This window comes from Balaenoptera physalus (assembly GCF_965194825.1).
Source record: "Balaenoptera physalus genome assembly, chromosome: 5".
NCBI classification, from domain to species: Eukaryota; Metazoa; Chordata; class Mammalia; order Artiodactyla; family Balaenopteridae; genus Balaenoptera; species Balaenoptera physalus.
In genome coordinates this window covers 38,474,587-38,497,828 of record NC_138884.1, presented here as the reverse complement: position 1 = coordinate 38,497,828, position 23,242 = coordinate 38,474,587, and the positions used below count along the sequence as shown (strand labels likewise).

The window sequence follows — 23,242 nt, the reverse complement described above, 5'->3', positions numbered from 1 at the left end:
AGAAAACAATAGCAAAGATCAATAAAACTAAAAGCTGGTTCTTTGAGAAGATAAACAAAATTGATAAGCCATTAGCCAGACTCATCAAGAAAAAGAGGGAGAGGACTCAAATCAGTAAAATTAGAAATGAAAAAGGAGAAGTTACAACAGACACCACAGAAATACAAAGCATCCTAAGAGACTACTACAAGCCACTCTATGCCAATAAAATGGACAACCTGGAAGAAATGGACAAATTCTTAGAAAGGTATAACCTTCCAAGACTGAACCAGGAAGAAACAGAAAATATGAACAGATCAATCACAAGTAATGAAATTGAAACTGTGATTAAAAATCTTCCAACAAACAAAAATCCAGGACCAGATGGCTTCACAAGTGAATTCTATCAAACATTTAGAGAAGAGCTAACACCCATCCTTCTCAAACTCTTCCAAAAAATTGCAGAGGAAGGAACACTCCCAAACTCATTCTATCACCCTGATACCAAAACCAGACAAACACACTACAAAAAAAGAAAATTACAGACCAATAACACTGATGAATATAGATGCAGAAATCCTCAACAAAATACTAGCAAACAGAATCCAACAACACATTAAAAGGATCATAGACCACGATCAAGTGGGATTTATCCCAGGAACGCAAGGATTCTTCCATATACGCAAATCAATGTGATACACCATATTAACAAATGGAAGGAGAAAAACCATATGATCACCTCAATAGATGCAGAAAAAGCTTTTGATAAAATTCAACACCCATTTATGATAAAAACTCTCCAGAATGTGGGCATAGAGGGAACCTACCTCAACATAATAAAGGCCATATACGACAAACCCACAGCAAACATCATTCTCAGTGGTGAAAAACTGAAAGCATTTCCTCTAAGATCAGGAACGAGACAAGGATGTCCACTCTCACCACTATTATTCAACATAGTTTTCGAAGTCTTAGCCATGGCAATCAGAGAAGAAAAAGAAATAAAAGGAATACAAATTGGAAAAGAAGAAGTAAAACTGTCACTGTTTGCAGATGACATGATACTATACATAAAGAATCCTAAAAATGCCACCAGAAAACTACTAAAGCTAATCACTGAATTTGGTAAAGTTGCAGGATACAACATTAATGCACAGAAATCTCTTGCATTCCTATACACTAATGATGAAAAATCTGAAAGAGAAATGATGGAAACACTCCCATTTACCATTGCAACAAAAAGAATAAAATACCTAGGAATAAACCTACCTAGGGAGACAAAAAACCTGTATGCAGAAAACTATAAGACATTGATGAAAGAAATTAAAGATGATACCAACAGATGGAGAGATATACCATGTTCTTGGATTGGAAAAATCAATATTGTGAAAATGACTATACTACCCAAAGCAATCTACAGATTCAATGCAATCTCTATCAAATTACCAATGGCAATTTTTACAGAACTAGAACAAATCATCTTAAAATTTGTATGGAGACACAAAAGACCCCGAATAGCCAAAGCAGTCTTGAGGGAAAAAAACAGAGCTGGAGTAATCAGACTCCCTGACTTCAGACTATACTACAAAGCTACAGTAATCAAGACAATATGGTACTGGCACAAAAACAGAAACATAGATCAATGGAACAAGATAGAAAACCCAGAGATAAACCCACGCACCTATGGTCAACTAATCTATGTCAAAGGAGGCAAAGATATACAATGGAGAAAAGACAGTCTCTTCAATAAGTGGTGCTGGGAAAAGTGGACAGCTACATGTAAAAGAATGAAATTAGAACACTCCCTAACACCATACACAAAAATAAACTCAAAATGGATTCGAGACCTAAATGTAAGACCAGACACTATAAAACTCTTAGAGGAAAACATAGGAAGAACACTCTTTGACATAAATCACAGCAAGATCTTTTTTGATCCACCTCCTAGAGTAATGGAAATAAAACCAAAAATAAATAAATGGGACCTAATGAAACTTCAAAGCTTTTGCACAGCAAAGGAAACCATAAACAAGACGAAAAGACAACCCTCAGAATGGGAGAAAATATTTGCAAACGAATCAACGGACAAAGGATTAATCTCCAAAATATATAAACAGCTCATTCAGCTCAGTATTAAAGAAACAAACAACCCAATCCAAAAATGGGCAGAAGACCTAAATAAACATTTCTCCAAGGAAGACATACAGACAGCCAAGAAGCACATGAAAAGATGCTCAACCTCATTAATTATTAGAGAAATGCAAATCAAAACTACAATGCGGTATCACCTCACACCAGTCAGAATGGGCATCATCAGAAAATCTACAAACAACAAATGCTGGAGAGGGTGTGGAGAAAAGGGAACCCTCTTGCACTGTTGGTGGGAATGTAAATTGATACAGCCACTATGGAGAACAATATGGAGGTTCCTTAAAAAACTAAAAATAAAATTACCATATGACCCAGCAATCCCACTACTGGGCATATACCCAGAGAAAACCGTAATTCAAAAAGACACATGCACCCGAATGTTCATTGCAGCACTATTTACAATAGCCAGGTCATGGAAGCAACCTAAATGCCCATCAACAGACGAATGGATAAAGAAGTTGTGGTACATATATACAATGGAATATTACTCAGCCATAAAAAGGAACGAAATTGAGTCATTTGTTGAGACGTGGATGGATCTAGAGACTGTCATACAGAGTGAAGTAAGTCAGAAAGAGAAAAACAAATATCGTATATTAATGCATGTATGTGGAACCTAGAAAAATGGTACAGATGAACCGGTTTGCAGGGCAGAAGTTAAGACACAGATGTAGAGAACAAACATATGGACACCAAGGGGGGAAAACCACAGTGGTGTGTGGATGGTTGTGTGCTGAATTGGGCGATTGGGATTGACATGTATACACTGATGTGTATAAAATTGATGACTGATTAAAAAAAAAATCCAACTATCTTTACTGAAAACCAACATCCTACACACCCTTATTATTCATTCTGTTTCTAATCTTTAAAAGGGAAGGAGTTTTAAATCATATGCTTAAAAAATTTATATAGAGGAAGAAAATAATTGATTTGGTTTTTAAAATAAAATTTTGGCTATAAAGTGAAGCCATACCATTTATTTATTTATTTATTTATTTTCCAAGTTTGTTAATCTTTTATTATGCATAGGAGATTATAGAAATTTTGGCATTTTAAAAAAAGGGACATTGGGGGCTTCCCTGGTGGCACAGTAGTTAAGAATCCGCCTGCCAATACAGGGTACATGGGTTTGAGTCCTGGTCCAGGAAGATCCCACATGCCGCGGAGCAACTAAGCCTGTGCGCCACAACTACTGAGCCTGCGCTCTAGAGTCCGTGAGCCACAACTACTGAGCCCACGTGCCACAACTATTGAAGCTCGCGCACCTAGAGCCCATGCTCTGCAACAAGAGAAGCCACAGAAATGAGAAGCCCACACGCCACAACGAAGAGTAGCCCCCACTTGCCACAACTAGAGAAAGCCCACACGCAGCAATGAAGACAAAATGCAGCCAAAAATAAATAAATTAAATAAATAAATTTTTTAAAAAAAGGGACATTGGGTCCTGACTTAGTCTAAATCCCAGAAACCTAATGCCATAGGTTTGTTATATTTTGTGAGAATGAAATTCATTTAAGTGAAATACCTCAACTTTTAAGACAGTATCTGAATCAAAACAGTGAAAGCCAGCTTTGAAAATTATACAGTATCCATTTTCCCAAGCAACTTAATTTTAAATCAGTGATCCATATTGATGTATAATAATAGACTTTTTAAAAAAATAAAATGAATATTTATTAAGTGAATGAATAAAAGTTGGCTGCACATTGCAATCACTGGGGACTCCAAGTGATTACAAATGCCTGGGTACCTCCCCGGACGTGCTGATGTAATTATTCTAGGGTGTGGCTTGGACATCAGGTTTTTTAAAATTTTGTTTTATTTTTTAAATTTAAATGTAAATTTTTATTTATTGAAGTATAATCGATTTACAATGTTGTATTAGTTTCTAGTGTATAGCAAAGCGATTCAGTAATACATATATATACTTTTTCAGATTCTTTTCCATTATAGGTTATTACAAATACAGTTCCCTGTGCTATAGAGTAGGTCCTTGTTGTTTATCTATTTTATATATAGTGGTGTGTATCAGTTAATCCCAAATTCCTACTTTATCCTCCTTTCCCCTTTGGTAACCATAAGTTTGTTTTCTATGTCTGTGAGTCTGTTTCTGTTTTGTAAATAAGTTCATTTGTATCATTTTTTTTTTAGATTCCATATATAAGTGATATATGATGTCTTTCTCTCTTACTTCACTTAGCATGATATTCTCTAGGTCCATACATGTTGTTGCAAATGGCATTATTTCATTCTTTTTTATGGCTGAGTAATATTTCATTGTATATATGTACCACATCTTTATCCATTCACCTGTTGATGGACACTTAAGTTGCTTCCACGTCTTGGCTATTGTAAATAGTGCTGCTATGAATATTGGGGTGCATGTATCTTTTCCAATTGGAGTTGTTGTCTTTTCCGGATATATACCCTGGAGTGGGATTGCAGGATCCTATGGTAACTCTATTTTTAGTTTTTTTAGGAACCTCCATACTGTTCTCCATAGTTGTTGCACCAATTTACATTCTCACCAACAGTGTAGGAGGGTTCTCTCTTCTCCACACCCTCTCCAGCATTTATTATTTGTAGACTTTTAATGATGGCCATTCTGACCGGTGTGAGGTGATACCTCATTGCAGTTTTGATTTGCATTTCTCTAATAATTAGTGATGTTGAGCATCTTTTCACGTGCCTGTTGAGGCCAAACCTTTTAAAGAAAAACTATTAAAATAAGGTGTCTTCTTGTCTCTCCAAATCACTTTGAAAATTACAAAGCAAAATATTTTATCTTCTAAGATAAAAGCAGACCCTTTAAATGCACAGGACTTATTAAATTTCTTTTGTGTTCTCTACCAAGAAAATTCAGATGCAGGGCCTGTTTGATAACCAGGCCACTGCTTCCTGAATTTGCAATTAGTGGATTGTCCAGAAGGGGGCACTCGTTCCCCAGGCTACTCAAAGGACGCTTGACGGGGTGAAGCAGAGCAGCTAAGAACGAAACAGACACAACCCACCCAGAGGACCAAGAACAAAAGGGAAAATTTTTAAAAAGCAAAAGAAACTCAATATTTAATGCTGCCTCCTGTAATCTCCACAAACAGCCTAGAACTAGGCCACAGCTTGTCACAGACAGGCTGAATTCTGAGTTATAAAAATAAACTAGAAAAGACCTGTTCTTTTTTTAATGATATTGTTTGCTTAGTGTAATAAATTCCATCCTAGTAATACCTATTTATTCAACAGCCAGTTTTGCCTGACTTGTGTTTTCCCAGAATGAGATGCACTCAGACATTGCTGAATCCAAAACCAATAGATTTAAACATGAATCATGCATTTGGTGGGACAAAATATAAGTGCTCTGTTTGGTAAGATAGTGGTCAGACACTCAGCCTCCCCCGAATCAGGCCCCGTGTTGTCCCTGGCTTTGTTCTGGTTTACTACTGAAAACACATCCCATCCACATGAAGAGCTTTCCTCAAATAATTATGCTTTTAAAAACTTAGAGCAAATTTCATGGTCCGTTTTTAAGAAAACAGTAACCATTCCTCAGCAAACACAAAGAGAGGAATATTTCAGAGTAAGCAACTCAAAGCAAACAAATGGAAACCCAGCCCCTTGTTTACTTACAGGTCTTTAAGCTCCTAATATTGACATTAGCTCCTGAGGTCTCCTGTGCATGTTCTTTTCTATAGCAAACAAGAGTGCTTGAATCTATAAAGAGGCAGGTTTTGCTGCTCCAGAAAGATGCGTTATTTGTCCCCCCAAGGACAAAAGACAAGTAAACGGTTCGGAAGAGCTGACAGGCTGAGTTATTGGGAGCAACGGGCAAGAAGCCTCGGTTAGCAAAATAAGCTCCTTTGCATAAGCTATAGCGATGCATTACAGAATCCAGGATAATGACCCAGAACAAGAGACGGACAATCGGAAGATTACAGTGTCTGGGAAGGATTCAGCTACAGCTTTTTCTTAGGGTCTGTGTTAAAGTATTACCTTGAACTTCAGCATGCCTCTCCAAAAGGTATTTTTAGAAGCAATTATGTTAAAAGCTTTGAGCTCCTTGGAGTTTTATCTATACGGCTATCTCTTGGCCTAAGGGACCTTAAGGTATTGAATTAAGTGAGTTTCCTCTTAAAAAGCAAGAGCTTCTCTGTAGAAAGACAGCAGCTACACTTGCAGCACACAAGCTGGAACACATCTGAAGAAGGCCAGGTGCTCCGGGGAGGAGGTGAGAGTGCTTGCTGTCAGCAGTCATTTTCCCTCAAGGGATAAATGGATGTATATGTATAGAATCCATTCTTTTTCAGATTCTTTTCCCATATAGGTTATTACAGAGTATTGAGTAGAGTTCCATGTGCTATCCAGTAGGTCCTTGTTGATTATGTGCAGACTTGATAAAGGGCTCATCCCCTTCCAGGATGGTCTCTAGGAAAAGGACTAGATGGCACATAGGAGAGCCCTCTGCAGCCTTCCTTTCCCTGTCCTTCTTGATTTCCTCTCTGGATGAGCCCAGTCACCCCTGCTACGACCACCTGCAGACCCGAAGCCCGTTCAGCCAGAGCTCGCCCTTCCCTCAGGTCACATCGTCCATCAGTGATGTTTTCAACTTCTGTGACTTCCCGCTCGTTTTCTAGTGCAGGAGGTTTTATCCTGGGGCCTTAAGGATGGACGATTTCATGGTCTGGAATGCCTTGAAGTCATATGTGAGAGGTGTGGTTATAAAAATGTGCATTGTCTATTCATAATAGCCAAGACATGGACATGTCCATTGACAGATTAATGGGTAAAGAAGGTGTGGTATACATATAAACAATGGAAATACCACTCAGCCATAAAAAGAACGAGATAATGCCATTCACAGCAACATGGATAGACCTAGAGATTATCATACTAAATGAAGTCAGACAGAGAAAGACAAATACCATATGATATCACTTACACGTAGAATCTAAACTATGACACAAATGAACCTGTCTATGAAGCAGAAACAGACTCACAGACATAGAGAACAGACTTGTGGTTGCCAAGGGGGAGGGGGTTGGGAGGGATGGATTGGGAGTTTGGGGTTAGCAGATGCAGACTATTGTATATAGGATGGATAAACAACAAGGACCTACTGTATAGCACAGGGAACTCTATTCAATATCCTGTGATAAACCATAATGGAAAAGAATATGATAAAGAGTATACATATGTATAACTGAATCACTTTGCTGTACAGCAGAAATTAACACAACATTGTAAATCACCTATACTTAAATAAAATAAATAAAAAAATAAAAATGTGCATTGTTTTCCTTAGAGGATGAGCTTAAACTTTCATTGGCTTCTCAAAGGGATTTATAGCTCCTGAAGGGCTGTGGAAATCGCCCCAGAGGGACTGTGGGGGAACTGAGGTTGGAGAAGCCGCATTGACTCAGGGACTTGACAGGTAGAAGAGCCCCAAAGAGCTGACAGAGCCTCCCATCCCACGATGTCTAGGAGACCAAGGGACCTCAGAGGTCATCCCATCCCAGTCGTTGATTTTATAAATAAGGAAACTGAGTCTCAAAGTCACCCAGGGTGGGCATAGGCCAACACCTGGGTCCCTAACTCTCACCTGGGAGCTCCTTCCATAATACCACTCAGGATGATCAAGTTCTTCTAGTTCTGATCCTGGAAGTTGTGGGGAGATGTGGCAGGAGAAAGATGACCTCCAACATCATCAAGGTCCGTTCAGACTTTACAGGGTTTACATAAGCAGCATATTGTTTGGGAGCATGGCCTCTGGAGTATGGGTGTGAGTCTTAACTCTGCCTCTTCTATGTGACTTTAGGAAAATTATCTCACTTGATGTGCCTGTGAAGTGGGAATAATAGTAGCACGCACCATATAAGATTTTGTTGTGAGGATTAAATGAGCATATATCCCATGTATATAGAAAAGGATCTGACACGTATTAAGCACTTGGTCTCATCCTCATCTATTATTGATATTTTACAAGCGTTTATTGAGCACCTATTATATTTGAAGCATCATAAGAGATACTAAGGATACTAATCAAGACAAAGACACAATTTATTCCCTTTAGTCGGATGGATTGTGGGGGAACCGCGGTTAATTAAAATGTACTGTGACAAGAGCCTCCTCGATAGTGGTTGGCCCAATGCCCTTGGTAACTGGGAGAGGCACCAACACCTAATGTCTTACATTTTTCATGAGACTCAAAATGCAAACCTACACAGGTAAACCACAGTCTGCTCTGTGGATCTACCTACCAAGGGACCCTGGAGTGATGAGGGAACACCATATGCCAATGCAAACATTAGGGGAAGGGCTGACAGGAGCTCCGCGTGGCAGTTTGGGATTGGATGAAGGAGCAAATTTGGGGGTGAGGGCCATGGGCTGGGGAGAGCCCTGGCGTGAGGACCAGATGCTGTACCAGCTGCCAGAACATCCTGGGATCTGCTTACACCCCAGAGCTGATGGCCAACAGGTGCAAAGACAAAGAGAAGCAGAGCTGGGCTGACTTCCTCTGTTGTGGCTGTGTATTCTGTGATCCTTTTTGAAGGCATGTGGCCAGGACCCCAAGCCTACCAACCCTCTGGGTTAAGTATAAAGCCCTTTGTATTAGTTGGGGTTCTCCTGAGAAATAGAACCAACAGGACGTATATATACAGAAAGAGATTTATTTTAAGAAATTGGCCATCCCACTGTGGACGCTGGCAAGTCTGAAATTTGCAGAGCAGGCCAGCAGGCTGGACACTCAGATGGGAGTTGAGGATGCAGTCGTGAGTCCGAGGGCTGGAAACTCAGGCAGAGTTTCTTTGCTGCCACCTGGTCTCTCTTCAGGAGACCTCAGTTTTTGTTTTTGTTTTTTTTTCTTAAGGCCTTCGACTGATTAGACGAGGCCCACCCACGTTGTGGAAGATAATCTGCTTTTCCCCAGGTCGACTGATTTCAATGTTTATCACATCTAGAAAATATCTTCACAGCAACATCCGAAGTGGAGTTTGACCACACAACTGGGCGCCGTTGGTCCCACAGCCTCGCCGAGTTGACACAAAGTGAACCATCACACCCTCTGACGCCAACACTCACCAAAGGCTGTAAGCCCACGTGAAGGCAGAGGGAAGGAGAGTCTTTTAAGTTTAAAATCCTAGCAAATCTGAAACTTTTCTCCCAACTCTCGGTGACCTTGTCGCCTCCTCTGCAAAGGTGCTCCTGGTTCTGTGCCAAGAGTATGTCCCCGTCCCCTGTGGAGCCAATGTCCCCTGTGGAGCTAGTGCCCTCTGTGGAGCCAGTGTCCCCTGTGGAGCCAGTGTTCCCTGTGGAGCAAGTGTCCTCTGCCTGCCCCATGACCCTGTCAGTTCTGGGTTGTAACCATGTTTATTCTCCCAACCCTGTATTTCATCCTTGGATCCCCAAGGGCTTAGCTTTCACTGCACCTACCGCGCACAGCAAGCGCTCAACAAATGTTTGTTCAGTGATCAAGTTTCTGCTTCTGGAATTCTGCCTGAGCCTACAAGACTGGGGAAGAGAGGAATTCAAGTTCCCTGTCAGACCTTGACGCCCAGAGAGCCCAGCACCTGCGGAGGCAGGAGCCTGTGTATTCATGTTAGACCTTGAACTTACCCAAGTCCACGTCATGGCATGATGATGAACACGACTCTTCTATGTAACGTGCTAACAGAAATGCATATTTGTCTTATTCACCATCAGATAGCAGCTATGAGTCCCTTCCTCAGGAGTGGGAGTTCAAACTAAGGATCCTGATGTGGAAGTTTCCAGACCCAGTTCTCTGGGCTTGTCTCTTGTTCATTCCTTCCTGTACCCTAAAAGCATTTCTTGGATGCTGACTGGCCCAGGAACATAATCCCAGTGCTCAAGGAATGCATGGCCTAGGGCTCAAGACTTCCCTTATATCTTCATAAAGAAATGCCAGATTCACTTGATATTTTGCCATAAGGAAATATAGTGAATCTTGGGTCAAAATGTATGCTTTTTCAATGACTTCACCGTTAAACTTGACGCGAAATCAGTGCTTTCTATTTCATGGCATGGTGAGGCACTGGGCCACTTCAAATTTGTGCTATTTCTTCTCTAGCAAAATGTGAGATATGAGTGTCCCATATCAGGCTATAATTTCTGATACTTTAACCACTGCAAACTTGGAAAAACCCAAAGTCAGGGAGGAAAACTCCCTGCTCTCCCCCTTTCTCTGGCCAGTGCTTCCAAATTGAACTTGGAAAACCAGGGGGAAAGAGAGAAAAGTTTCCTTTGTAATTATCATAAGATGAGCATATTGTGGAATTTTAGATTACAAATTAGAAAAGGAAATTTGTCCAGAGGGATGCTTTATAAAACCCAATATGGGAACTTTCCTGGTGGCACAGTGGTTAAGAATCCACCTGAAAATGCAGGGAACACGGTTTCGATACCTTGTCCGGGAAGATCCCACGTGCCGTGGAGCAACAAAGCCCGTGCACCACAACTACTGAGCCTGCGCTCTAGAGCCTGCAAACCACAACTACTGGAGCCTGCGCGCCCTAGAGCCCATACTCCACAACAAGAGAAGCCAGCGCAATGAGAAGCCCACGCACTGCAACGAAGAGCAGCCCCTGCTCGAGGCAACTAGAGAAAGCCCGAGCGCAGCAATGAAGACCCAATGCAGCCAAAAATAAATAAATAGATAAATTTATTAAAAAAAAACAAAAACCAATATGTCTCAAAGTACAAAATATCCTTCAGTTGCATCTTGTATTACTAAGTCCACCTGTACAATGTCACCCCTGAGAACTCTGTCTTTTGCCGTCCGCGTGCTGATGAAGCATGGGAGGTGAGCGTTTCATTCCCACGTCTGGCTCAGGAGAGCACAGCTCATGAAGTCCTTACAGTGTGCATCACAAAGGAAAGAAACTAGATTTGAGATATTTTCCAAATAAAGTACAATATTTAAAACATCCAGCTATTTCACGTCTAAAGACTTGCATTTTAGCTGTAGGAGTTAGACTGATGTGGAATTTTAAGTCAATAGAATCTGGAGAGCAGTTTTGACAACACGGCAGCCTGGGCTGAGATGACCTCTCCCCAGTGACGTGCTGGTAAGTGTTTCACAACCAGCTCTTCCGAAATGCTGTATGTGTATATAAGCTTATCACACATTTTCTTGATTTAAAGGATGTGTATAACATACAGTTTACAAATAATAATTAAATATACTCTTTACAGTAGATTTCATATCACCACTTGACTCTCACAGAATGTGTTTGTTGAGTTTTGCAGACCTCTTATATCTGTAGTGAATCTCTGTTTGCAGTCCAATCATGATTTGACAAATGGAGTTGCATTTTAATCTGCTAACTCATTTCCTAATAGATTTATTGTTATAAAATCTGGTACGTGACTCACAGTTAAACTATTTCTCATGCTTAAACAGATTATATTCATTAAGTTGAAACCTTTTTCAGCCTCAGCACTAGATATGACATACTTTTAAGTTTAATCTGCATTATTAATATTTTCTCATCACCTTCTTAATTCTAGACCAGGGATTAACAGACTATGGCCAATGGGCCAAATCTGGCTCGAAGCCCATTTTGTAAATAAAGTTTTATTGAAAAATAGCCACACCCATTTGTCTCCATAGTATCTGTAGCTGCTTTTGCACTGCAGGGGCAGAGTTGAGTAGTTACAACAGAAACCGTGTGAACCACAAAGCTGAAAATACTTACTCTCTGGCCCTTTAGAGAACAAGTCTGTCAACCCGTGATCTAGATGATCAACAAGTGATAAATCAAGCCCTGATCTGTGGTATTAGCAGGCTTCCATGATGTAGGTACTCCCACCGCAGTCAGTTTCAAGTTACCAATGTGACGTCACTGAATGCAGAGTTGGGAAGAATTGCTGAGTAGAAACCATCACACAGAAATCTGACCACACAGATACAGTAGATTTAAATGACCTCAAGAGCATAGAGAACAGTAAAATGTCCAATAACTTGCAAATGACAAGTGTTGAGTTTTATTACCTGTGTTTTTATTATAATGTATTTAATTGTGAGTTTCCATAATTTAATTTTTAATAATGGCTGTGTTTAGCAACTGGCTCATAAAATTCCTAAACATTTAATAATCGGTTCTTATGAACTGATACAGACCAACTCCAGTACACCACTGCCACCACCCTAAACTAAAACTCATGGGAATGCTGGTTAAACTATAACATATCAACTATAACAGGCGCTAGAAACAAAAAGGGAACTTGGAGCCGGAGCTGGAGTGGTGAGTGAGCTAGAAATAGGAGAGTGGGCCAAAGGGCCAGGGGATGTCAAACCCTCAGGGTTGCAGGGCCTAATGCCCAAACGGGGACAGCAGCCATGTCTGGGCGTGTGCAAGATAACTGAGACCCAGTGTTAAACAGAGACCATGGAGGGCAGCCCCTATCTGTAAAGAGATTAGAAAACGACCCAGCAGCCCAAGTAATGGCAAGGAAGCATGTCTCCGGCCTGGGCAGATTTTTTTTTAATCTTAATTTTATTAGAGTAGAGTTGATTTACAATGTTGTGTTAGTTTCCAGTGAACAGCAATGTGATTCAATTATACATATACATGTATTCATTCTTTTTCAGATTCTTTTCTCATATAGGTTATCAGAGAATACTGAGTAGAGTTCCCTGTGCTATATACAGTAGATCCTTGTTGGTTATCTATCTTATATATAGTAGTGTGTGTATGTTCATCCCAAGCTCCTAATTTATTGCTCCCTCCCACCCCGACACGTTTCCCCTTTGGTAACCATAAGTTTGTTTTCTATGTCTGTAAGTCTGTTTCTGTTTTGTAAATAAGTTCATTTGTATCATTTTTTAAAATTAGATTCCACATGTGAGTGATAGCATATGATATTTGTCTTTCTCTGTCTGACTTTACTTAGTATGGTATTCTCTAGGTCCACCCATGTTGCTGCACATAGCATCATTTCATTCCTTTTTATGGCTGAGTAACATTCCATGGTATATATACACCACATCTTCTTTATCCGTTCCTCTGTTGATGGACATTTAGGTTGCTTGCATCTCCTGGGTATTGTATAATAAATAGTGTTGCAATGAACATTGGCGTGCATGTATCTTTTTGGATTATGGTTTTCTCCAGAGATATGGGCAGAATTTTTTTTGTCTCTTATGAGAAATCAAAATCCCAAGTTTGTGTCCAGTGTGGATGTGAGGTCCAAATTCATACTATCTGCAGGTTGAGGGGATTACAAGTCAAAAATTACTATAAAAATTGTTCCTGGACCAGTAAAGTCCTAGGGCCAGGGCAGAGGCTAACATTTTTTCTCTGACAAACAGGTTCCAAGTTCCAAGTCACAGATTGGGAGAATGCCCAGAAAAATAAAGAATCCTACAACTCAATAAGAAAAAGACAAACAATCCAATGGAAAAATGAGCAAAGAGTATGGAATTAACAATTTGTGGAAGAGGAAGTATGTATGGCCATTAAATAATGGGGGAAAAAGCTCTACCTCATTGGTAATCAAAGAAATACAAATTTACATAACAAGGGCCTAGCATTTCATACCTATCAAATTGACCAAATGTTAAAGATGCTAAAACCAAATATTGGCAGGGTTGTGGGAAGGTCAGAAGCCTCAGCCAGCACCGGTGGGGATGTAAAAGTCACCACCACAGGGGATAGCAATTTGTTATCCAAACAGTGGGAATGGAAAACAGAAAACGTCAATCCTTGGGGGTGGCTAAGTAAATTGTGGCAATATTCATACACTGGAATACCACGTATCAGATAAGATGATCCAAATAGATGTATTAATATAGATATATTTGGAAATACTTAATGTGAAACAAACAAAAGAAGGTGCAAGAGGCTTTTTGTACCTAAAAAGGAACCGAAATACCATATAGTATGGTATATAAATAAACACACTAAGCAACAATATATATATTGAAGTTATTAAACCGTGGGTGAGGGACACATACCAGTTTCAGGGTCATTACTTCTGGGGAGGAAGGAAGGGAAGGAGATAAATGGGATGGCAGTGAGGACTCCAGTTGTATTTATAAAAATTTCTTTCTCTCCAAAAATGTATGAAGGAAATATTGCAAAATGTTAAAATGTGTTCAGTACTAATGTTTGGCATGTGGGTATCTGTTAAATTATTTTTTGTGTCTTTTTTGTGTGAGTTTGAAAACTTTTTTGAACAGTGTCTAGGAAGCAGTCATGGCTGAATCCATCCACTTGATAAATTGTAGGAAATTGGAATAGAAGACCCTCCATCTCCATCTATTTGACTCCCTTATTTTAGAAGACAGAAAAAACAGTGTTGAAACTGAGAACTATCTGAATATTTTCTGGCATGGAATTTGCCCATTAAGGATGACTACCAGATACTGTGAAATAAATGGGAAATGCCCTCAATGAAGGTTCCTTTGCTGCCCATTGTTTTATCATCAGTTACCCCGAAGGTGTATGGACTGAGGCCTGAGACTTCCAATCCTGTCCCTGCCTTGTTTCCCACTGCTAGTCCGGGCGTGGTTTTCAAATTAGAGTGTGCAACTGTCATCGGCAAATTATTAAAAATGCAGTGTCCTTGGCTTTGCTGCCAAAGACACTGATGGGGTGGGTGGTGGAGGGGCAGGGCTGGTGGGGGCTGGTGATGGGTTATTTTTAACGTGCACCACGTTGATGGGGTGGCAGCCTGCAGAACAACAGCTTCAGCCTTTTGGCCACATTTGCCAAGTACCTGCCTTGGTTTCCTCTTCTTTGAAAAACAAAAAAAAAGAGGATAAAAGGAGGCCTGGCTTACTGCTGGTGAACATGAGACCTCAGAAACCAGGGCAAGGCTCATCACCCAACCTCATGGAAAAAAAAAAATACAGACTAGTCGCCAAAATGAAAGTAGATTATATATCTAGTTAGAAATGGAAGCGGCAAGTTTCCATTGTAGGTGCCAGGGTGGCGGTAGGGTGGTAAGTTAATGCTTGAAAGAAAGGGGAGTCTGGTCTTCCCCCCACCTTCTCGATGGGCGGAGGGAGAACATGAGGAAGAACCCAGCTGAGAAAGTTCCTGCTGATTTATTCACAGCTGGGTACTGCTGTCTTATCACTAATTCATGTTTGCAAACTGCTCTCAGACTCTCTGATAAAAAAAGGGACAAAATATCGGCAGCATGTTCATTATTATTACATTGTAGGAGAGGCCCAGCATGAAGATGAAGAGGGCCACTGACACCCCAAAGGCAGAACTCGCTAGCAGGATAGACAGACAGAAGGACACACTGGTGGCCAGAACTCCAGAATGATATAAACTAAGCCTTATGTGACACACCCTCCACCCTCCAAGCCACGTTCCTTTTCCAAAGTCTTAGACAGGGTCTGTAACTAGCTGCCATGGCCGGTGGCATCCGTCACCTTGGAGATTGATGAACTTTGGGGGAGGCCGTTGAAATGACCCACATGGGAAACCCAGCAACTGGGAAGCCAGGGCACAGGCACCAACCCAGGCTCAGCCAGGCAGATCCATCTGCCTGGGGCCTTGAAACTTGAGTTAGTGAAGCAAAGAGTCAGGGATGAGGAGACCATTTTTCAGGCAGTGACCATGATGGCGGCAGAGCTGTGACCATGTCCAGAGTGTGGTGTGGGCAGAATCTTCACAGCCAGTTTCTAGGGCATGATTCTGGCTGAGTTCTGCTTTGGGCTGTCCATGTTCCCATGGGTTTCATTCCTCCACGTGGCTCTCCGTGAGCTACCCACAGTCCTTTCAGTACATTTTTTTTTCTACTTGAATCAGCCAGTGTTGGTGTCCATTGCTCACATCTAAGAACCCTGGTGAATTCAACCAATGCTTCAGAGATGGGAAGAGTTCCAAGTAAAGGAAACTACCTACTTAAAAAACAATCGCCATAACTCACCCCAGAGATGATAAAGTCAGGAGCTTCAAAGCCTCGTTTGTTGGAATACATGTCAAAGATCTCTACACATTTAGGAAGTGGCATAAAGCCTTTGACTCCTGTTCTAAGGCTTTATCTCCAGAAACATTCCCACAAAGATGGTGTTAGCTTTTGGGCTTGACCTACACAAGCATGATGGTGGTACCATTTTCTGGAGCCTGATGGAGGAAATAGGGTGGGTGGAGGGGGTGGCAATCGAGGGTACCATTTAGGAAATGTCAAGTTTGAGTTGCCCCTGAAGTATCTGAAGGAGATACCAAGCTGGTACCTGGATGAGTGTAAGAGTCTGGACGTTAGAGGTATTCAAATGAAGGAATAAATTTGGAAGTCATCAGTAAACAGATGAGGTTCCAAGCCATGGATGAAAACACCTAGGAAAAAGAAATTGATAGAGAAGAATGAGAGGGCATATGCAGAGATCAGGGAGAGGGTGACCCGATTAAGGAGACCGATAAGAAGTGTCTGGTGGGATAGGAGCAAATGCTGAAGGCTATTGGATCAGGGAAAACAAGAGAGGAGAGTGATTCAAGGAAAGGAAGTGGGCAGCTGTGTATATTGCACCTTCCAGGATGGTTATATTACATGGAAGTTGGAACTGACAACACGGAAGTCATTGATGACCTTAATGAGAGAAGTTTCAGGGGAGTGATGGAGCCAGAATCCATACTGGAGTGGATTGTAGAGTTAATTGCAGGTGACAAAGTAGAGATAACAGTGTGTTGTAGACAACTTGGTGGAGAAGTTTGCTCTGAAGCAGAACAGAGAAAGGCAAGGAAAGCTGAGGGCCTGTGGAGTCAGGGAAAGACCACTTTTCTTGAATAATGGGTGATTCCAGCCCATATTTGTATGTTAGTGGGAATGATCTAGTAGATCATTGGAGATTGATGGTACAAGAGAAAGAAAGAGAACAGAGGAAGGAAGTCCCCTTCATTCAACAATCATTCAGTGTTCACACGCATCAGGTGCTGTTCTGCGTGCAGGTTATAGAGCACTGAATGACCCACACAGGGCTTCCACTCCCATGAGCTTCCATTCTGGGGTGAGTTCAGGTGAAGGGATGGCTTTTGACAGGTGTGAGACAGGTGTAGATGTGGGTACATTTGCAAGGTAGGGATGGGAAGAGAATTGAGCTCCCGTCTGACAGCAAGGCTGAGGCAGGTCATGAACTGACATTAAAGGTGGGGGAGGAGGTCATATGGGAGCTGTGAGGAGCGAGGAAAAGTGTGTCACCACCACCTGGGGAAAGTAAACTCAATGAAAACCAGTGGGGCAGCCAAGTAGTGCCCATGGGAGGTGTGTGGTCCTGAATTTACAGTGAAACCAGTCAGCCTGGTTGATTGTGTGATTTTTTTTCTGTCAAGGTCAGCTGCTCAAGGGCAGGCAGGTAGAAGGTCAATGCTTGAACCACTCAGCGTTGGGCTTTTGCCACAGGAGTATGGCTGAGGCAACAGAGGAGCGTGGGAGTGGAAGAGGTCTCCCAGGGAGAGGCTGGAATGATGGATCTTGTCATCTGAGCAGGTAAGGAGGACACTGATGAGGGAGGGAGACGGATAAGACACAGGTAGGGAAGGTGGGGTCCTCACTGAAAAAGTGTCCTAGGGCCTAGAGGAGAGCCAGGAAGATGGGAGACAGCGGCTGGGGAGGAGGATGTTTGAGACTGATGTCTTGGAGGTGTGGGGACGCTCTTTACACCAGGTCTACGGTGTGCCCGTGACGCAGGAGGGGTTGAATGGTAACCCCCAAAAGACGTGTTCATGCCTTGGAAACTGTGGCCGTGACCGAATTTTGAAAGTCTTTGCAGATGTAATTAAGTTAAGGATCCTGGATTATCCGAGTGGGCCCTAAATCCAAGATGTGTCCTGACACCAGAAAGAAGAGGAGACAGACCCACAGGAGGAGGCCATATGAAGGGATGGGTGCACAGCCACAGTCAAGGAACAGCAGAAGCCACTGGAGGTGGGAAGGGGCAAGGAAGGGTCCCTCCTAGGGCCCTCAGGGGGACTCTGACCCTGTCCACACCTTGATTTGGGACTTCTGGCCTCTGGAACTGTGAGAGAATCAGTTTGTGTCCTTTTAAGCTGTCCTGTCTGTGGTTCCAACAGCCCCAGGAAACTGATATAGGACTTAGCAGCTATGGCGCTGCTTGGCTCCTCCAGGTGGGTATAAAAGCCACTGAGGCTGATGATGGGGTAGAAGTTGAGGGGCAATTAGCGAGTCGGAGCTAGAGTTATTCATGAAGAGGAGGAAGGTGAAGGGATGGGTGCACAGCCACAGGTCGCAAAGACAGCGGTGAGGAGAGGCAGGCCGTGATGCAGCTGCATGACACAGCTTCAAGTAAGCTGGTGTTCTTAACGGAAAAAAAAAAAGAGAGAGAGAAATAACTTGGAAATGGCAATGGGGGAGGGCTCCAAGGGAAGCAGGGTCTGGGGGGACACAGTCTGGTTTCAGTCAACACAGATGGCGGGAACACTGAGAGGAGGGGCTGGAAGTGTGGGATCTGCCAATCACAGCAGAGCAGGGGTGAGGTGAGGGGGGCGATGGGTCCATTGAGGGGAGATGGAGGGGCAACAGGGGCAAGTCAGGGACCACTGCCCAGAGGCCAGCAGCATGGAGTCCTGGGCCTTGAGAGGGTGCCGGGCTGTGGGCCGGGGGCCGTGCTTCTGAGCACTTGACTCTGGGCCTTGGGGGCCCTCCAGCACGTAAGCCGGCTCCTTAGCTTCTCACCGTCATTTCCCAAGTGCAGAACTGAAGCATTCGGGCTCGTTTGTCTAGATGAGTGCCCAGATTATATCTCGAGATTTATATTAATGTATGCCTAACAATGAGAGGTCTGTTAAATAATTATGGTGCATTCACACGATGGAAACTTCTGCGACCATTACAATGTGGTTAAGAATATGGGAAAATACAATAAATAGTTAAGTGCAAAAACTGGGTTACAAAACATACAATATGATCCCAGTTTGGCAAAACAAACAAACAAAAGTTTACCTACAAGCATACGTAGGCCTGGAAGTAGACTATACACAGAAACAGTAACAATAGTTCTCAGTGGAGAGGAGTATGAGAATCTTAATTTTCTTCCTACTTTACTGTATTTTCCAAAACTGACAATGAATGTTTATCACTTTTGTGATCTGAGGGAAAAAGAAAGAAAATTTGTCCTAATAGCATGCTCAAATGTTTTTTCCTCTCTCTCTCTCTGAGAGAAATATTTAAAGAAATTTTCCAAAAAAATAAAAGAAATTTTCAAGGTTCCTTTGGTTCACAATGAATGTGAGACTTCTTCCTATCACAGCTACCCCCTCATACCTCACGCCAATATCAGGTGCTCCTTGAACTTGATCCTGAGCTATCCCTCCAACACGGGATCAAAGGACCTGGAGTTGGAATGGCCACAGTGTTCTGGATCTGTGGGCCGTTTCTACAATGTCCCAGGTGAGTGGCCTCCTGGACAGGACCTGTTCCCATTTGGATATGACACCTGCCACATGTGCAGCCAATTTTTTTTTCTTCTGAGACCTGCCCGCCCTCATCTGGTACCTTTAAGGAGTTCAGGACCCTCAACTCCCTTAAAGTTAATACTCTAGGCGCGCGGGCTCAGTAGTTGTGGCTTGCAGGCTCTAGAGCACAGGCTCAGTAGTTGTGGCGCAGTGGCTTAGCTGCTCCGCTGCATGTGGGATCTTCCTGGACCAGGGCTCGAACCCGTGTCCCCTGCATTGGTAGGCAGCTTCTTAACCACTGCGCCACCAGGGAAGTCCCTGTCTCTGCCCTCTTAAAAGAGATTGACGCGTTTGTTGAATGGGCTCAGGACAGAGCCCAGGGGCAGGTCTCTAGAAAATTCCCATAGGACACAGTAATTGAACTCATCTAACATCGATGATTTGGCCCTCATTTCTCTACATTTTGACAAGTCCAAGGTCAAAGGCCTTGCTGAAATCCCTGCAGAAAAATCTCAGCACTTCCCTGCTCTGCCATAGTTCTTCCTCAGTCCCTATGCTGCTGATGGACTTAGAGCCTCACCCTTCCAGTCTGTACAGTGAGGAGAGGGGTAATACTGGTCTCAGGCCATAGTGAGAGCACATATGTGAAAGCACTTAGTGGCTCCCAATTTATGAGTGTCACCCAAATGGTGGTAGTTGACAGTTGAAACCCTACCGAGACAAGGCTGAGAGGCCGGTGTGACTTGTTTTTGGTGATCTGTGCCCCTCCCAGTGATCCTGACTGCTAAATGCTCACAAATCATCCATTGAACAATCTATTGTGGACTATTGCTAGCGATTTTTTAAAAATCAAACTCAATGATCTATAGCTCATAAAAGGAATCCTCTTACCCCTTTTGAAAGTTGAAGTAAACTTGCATACCCTGATGTGTCACTGACATGGTAGTAGTTTCCAGACTATGTAGAGAACTCCAATGAACCAGTAAGAAAAAGTTAAACAGCCCAATAGAAAAACTGACAAGGTCACGGATAAGCAATTGACAGGAGAGGAAACCCGAATACCAAAGATGCTCTACCTCATTTGCAAGCAGGGAAATGCACATTCAAATCATGTTGAAAAACCATTTCTCACCCTTTAGATCAGGAAATATGAAAGTCTGACAATTCCAAGTGCTGTGAGAACACGGAGGATGGGAACTTCTCACACTGCAGTGGGTGGGGATTGGGTAGCTCTGGAGAGCAACTGGCGACATGTAGTTAAGCTGGAGGCATGCAGGCTCCCCATCCCCCCACCCTCACCTCCTGCCCAGCAAGACAGAGCCTCAGTGTAGACTCGAGGCTACTACACGCGCCCAAGGAGACATGGACCAAAATGTTCACAGCAGCATTGTTTATTGGGAGAAAAAGTGCAAACAACTTAAATGTTCATCAAAGAGAAAATAGATTTAAAAATTGTGGTATATCGATACAGTGGAATTCTATACTGCAATGAAAATGAATGAACAGGAAAGGGCATATAAGGAAGGCATCTAAACCCTAGTAATGTTCTGCGTATCATTTTCAAGCTAAGTGATGGTTATACAAATGCAATCACTTTATAAAAAATTCCTTGAGCTGTACCTTTAAGATTTGTGAATCTTATTGAATGGCTGTTACGCTTCAATAAAAAAGTGTACCCAGTATGAATGAACGTGAACTACACGTATCTGTATAGATTGATCTAAAAAACACAGGGTTAAAGAAACAGATATCACTGAAGGTGACATAAAGTATAAGGTCTAAAAACTTGCCAAACAACTGGGTAAGTTGTTTACAGATACACACAGAGGTGGCAAAAGCAAACAAATATGCGTCAGGGTGCAGAGGCTCAGGGAACAGGTTTAGAAGGGCATATGAAACAACACATCTGTAAACTTTTATTTCTTATGCTAGGTGATGAGTACACAGGTATATTATTATATCATTATTTATATTTTTGTATAAGTAAAATGTTTTATTTAAAACTTTTTATAAAAAATCAGGATACATTCTGTCTGTCTCCAGTTTTCTGGTTCCCTCCCTTTCTCCAGGATTCTCACAGGTGACCCCAGAAGCCAAGAGTTCTGTCTGCGTGTTTTTCTCCTGCCAAAGGGAGGTAGTGCTGAGAATTCTGGAGCCAGACTGCCTGGGCTCAAATACCAGCTCTTCCATTTGCTGGCTGTGTGACCTTGGGCAAGTGATTGAACCTCTCTGTGCCTCAGTTTACTCATCTAAAAAATGGAGATTATAACAACACCCATCTAACAGGGTTATTGGTAGATTAACTGAGCTAAGACGTCAAGAACTGTGCCTGACAATTGGCCTGCGTCACATGCACTAGTTCTGATGGACTCGCTGGGCCAGAGGTCTGCTAACCTTCACTTCACTCTCATTGTGCTGGTCCACTCTTTCCAGCCCTCCTCTTAGCAGAAGGCAAAACAAAAATAGAACAATATAAAAGCAGAGCATTCCCACATTCTGACTGTTTTCTTCGTGGTCCTTCCCAAGTGAAAGACCTGTTCCTCCCCCTTTTACCTTCTTGCTCTGAAATCCCACTGTTGTCCCCTTTAGCTGTCTTCTCAAGCGTGAGGACCATCTGGGCCTGCCTCCCTGACCTTCTGCTTCAGAGGCCATTAATTACCAATATTTTGTTGGGTCCACGTGGTGTTTTAAAATATTTGAAACAGTTGCCTACATTTATAAATTAGGAGAGTTCCCATTAGAGTCTGGATCTTTAGCTGCTGTTGAAAAACTGTACCATCTGGCAACACTGGGCCCACATCGCCATGTGGCAACCAGGATTTGGGCAGAGGGCCAGCCCCAGCGAGCTCCACAGCTCTCCCGACTGCCTTACCAGGGTGCCACCCACAGAGGACAGGTGTGCCCCGTGCCAGCGGGCCTGACCAGGGCGCGAGGGCCACTGGAATGTACCCAGGCTCTGCCCAGCAGGCTGTGGTCCTGAAGTGAGGGCGCATCCCCCAGAAGACAGGTCCCCGTTTCCTGAATGACAAAGGTGCCATATGGGCTTGAGGCGGCCCTGCTCTGTCCCCTGGCTTGCTCTGGGCAGTTGAGTTGGCGAGTGCCCCTTAGACTGGAGATCCCATGCGCTCCTCGTGGGACCATCCTGTCTGAGTCCTTCTGCTCATCTTTAAAATGTGAGCCCCCTGTGAAGTGCATCTACCCTTTGAGGCCCTGTGAGAAAGTAACCGAAGGTGAAAATATTTCATTGACGTTAAAGCATTCATCTGAAATTCCCTGGGAACGTGAAATCCGTGATGGGTAGAGGCTGGCACTTCTATGGTACCTGTGTCATCACTTCTGCCTCCAGAGCCTGGAGAACCACTACTAAAGAATCCCAGATCACCCGCCTGGGTGCCCGGAGGAGGGGGAGGCTGTGAGGGGGATGGAGGACAGAGGGGGCTATGCCAGGAGGGCAGTGGCTCAGCGCACCTTGTGAAGATGGCAGCGCCAAAGGCCCCTGAGATGTTTGCAGCCTCTGGAGTTTCTCCATAATTGCATATGTCTGACCCTCATCTGTTTTTCTCGGTGATTTGCCAATAATAAGCCTTAACCCAATGGGAATAAATGCAGATCTGTGGAAGCAACAAGACAAAAGCTGAGCCTTAAGACTGTCTACTCAGAGGTGATTTGGGGAGAGGGCTGGTGGCTGCAGCTCTGACAGCTGACAAGGAAGGGAAACCGACCAAATC

At 42.9% G+C, this 23,242-nt stretch overlaps 1 protein-coding gene across 2 annotated transcripts in view; it reads left to right on the top strand.

The window, feature by feature from the left end:
- Window positions 1–23,242, top strand: part of TIGD4 (tigger transposable element derived 4) — an 827,821-nt gene that overhangs the window by 482,756 nt on the left and 321,823 nt on the right. Inside the window, exon 2 of one of the 2 annotated variants that reach the window (XM_082463546.1) lies at window positions 7,313–7,411. The gene's annotated coding sequence lies outside the window, so the exon portion shown is untranslated. Of the gene's footprint in view, window positions 1–736; window positions 7,412–23,242 lie in introns of those variants that run through there. The other variant, XM_082463545.1, reaches the window with a different exon arrangement.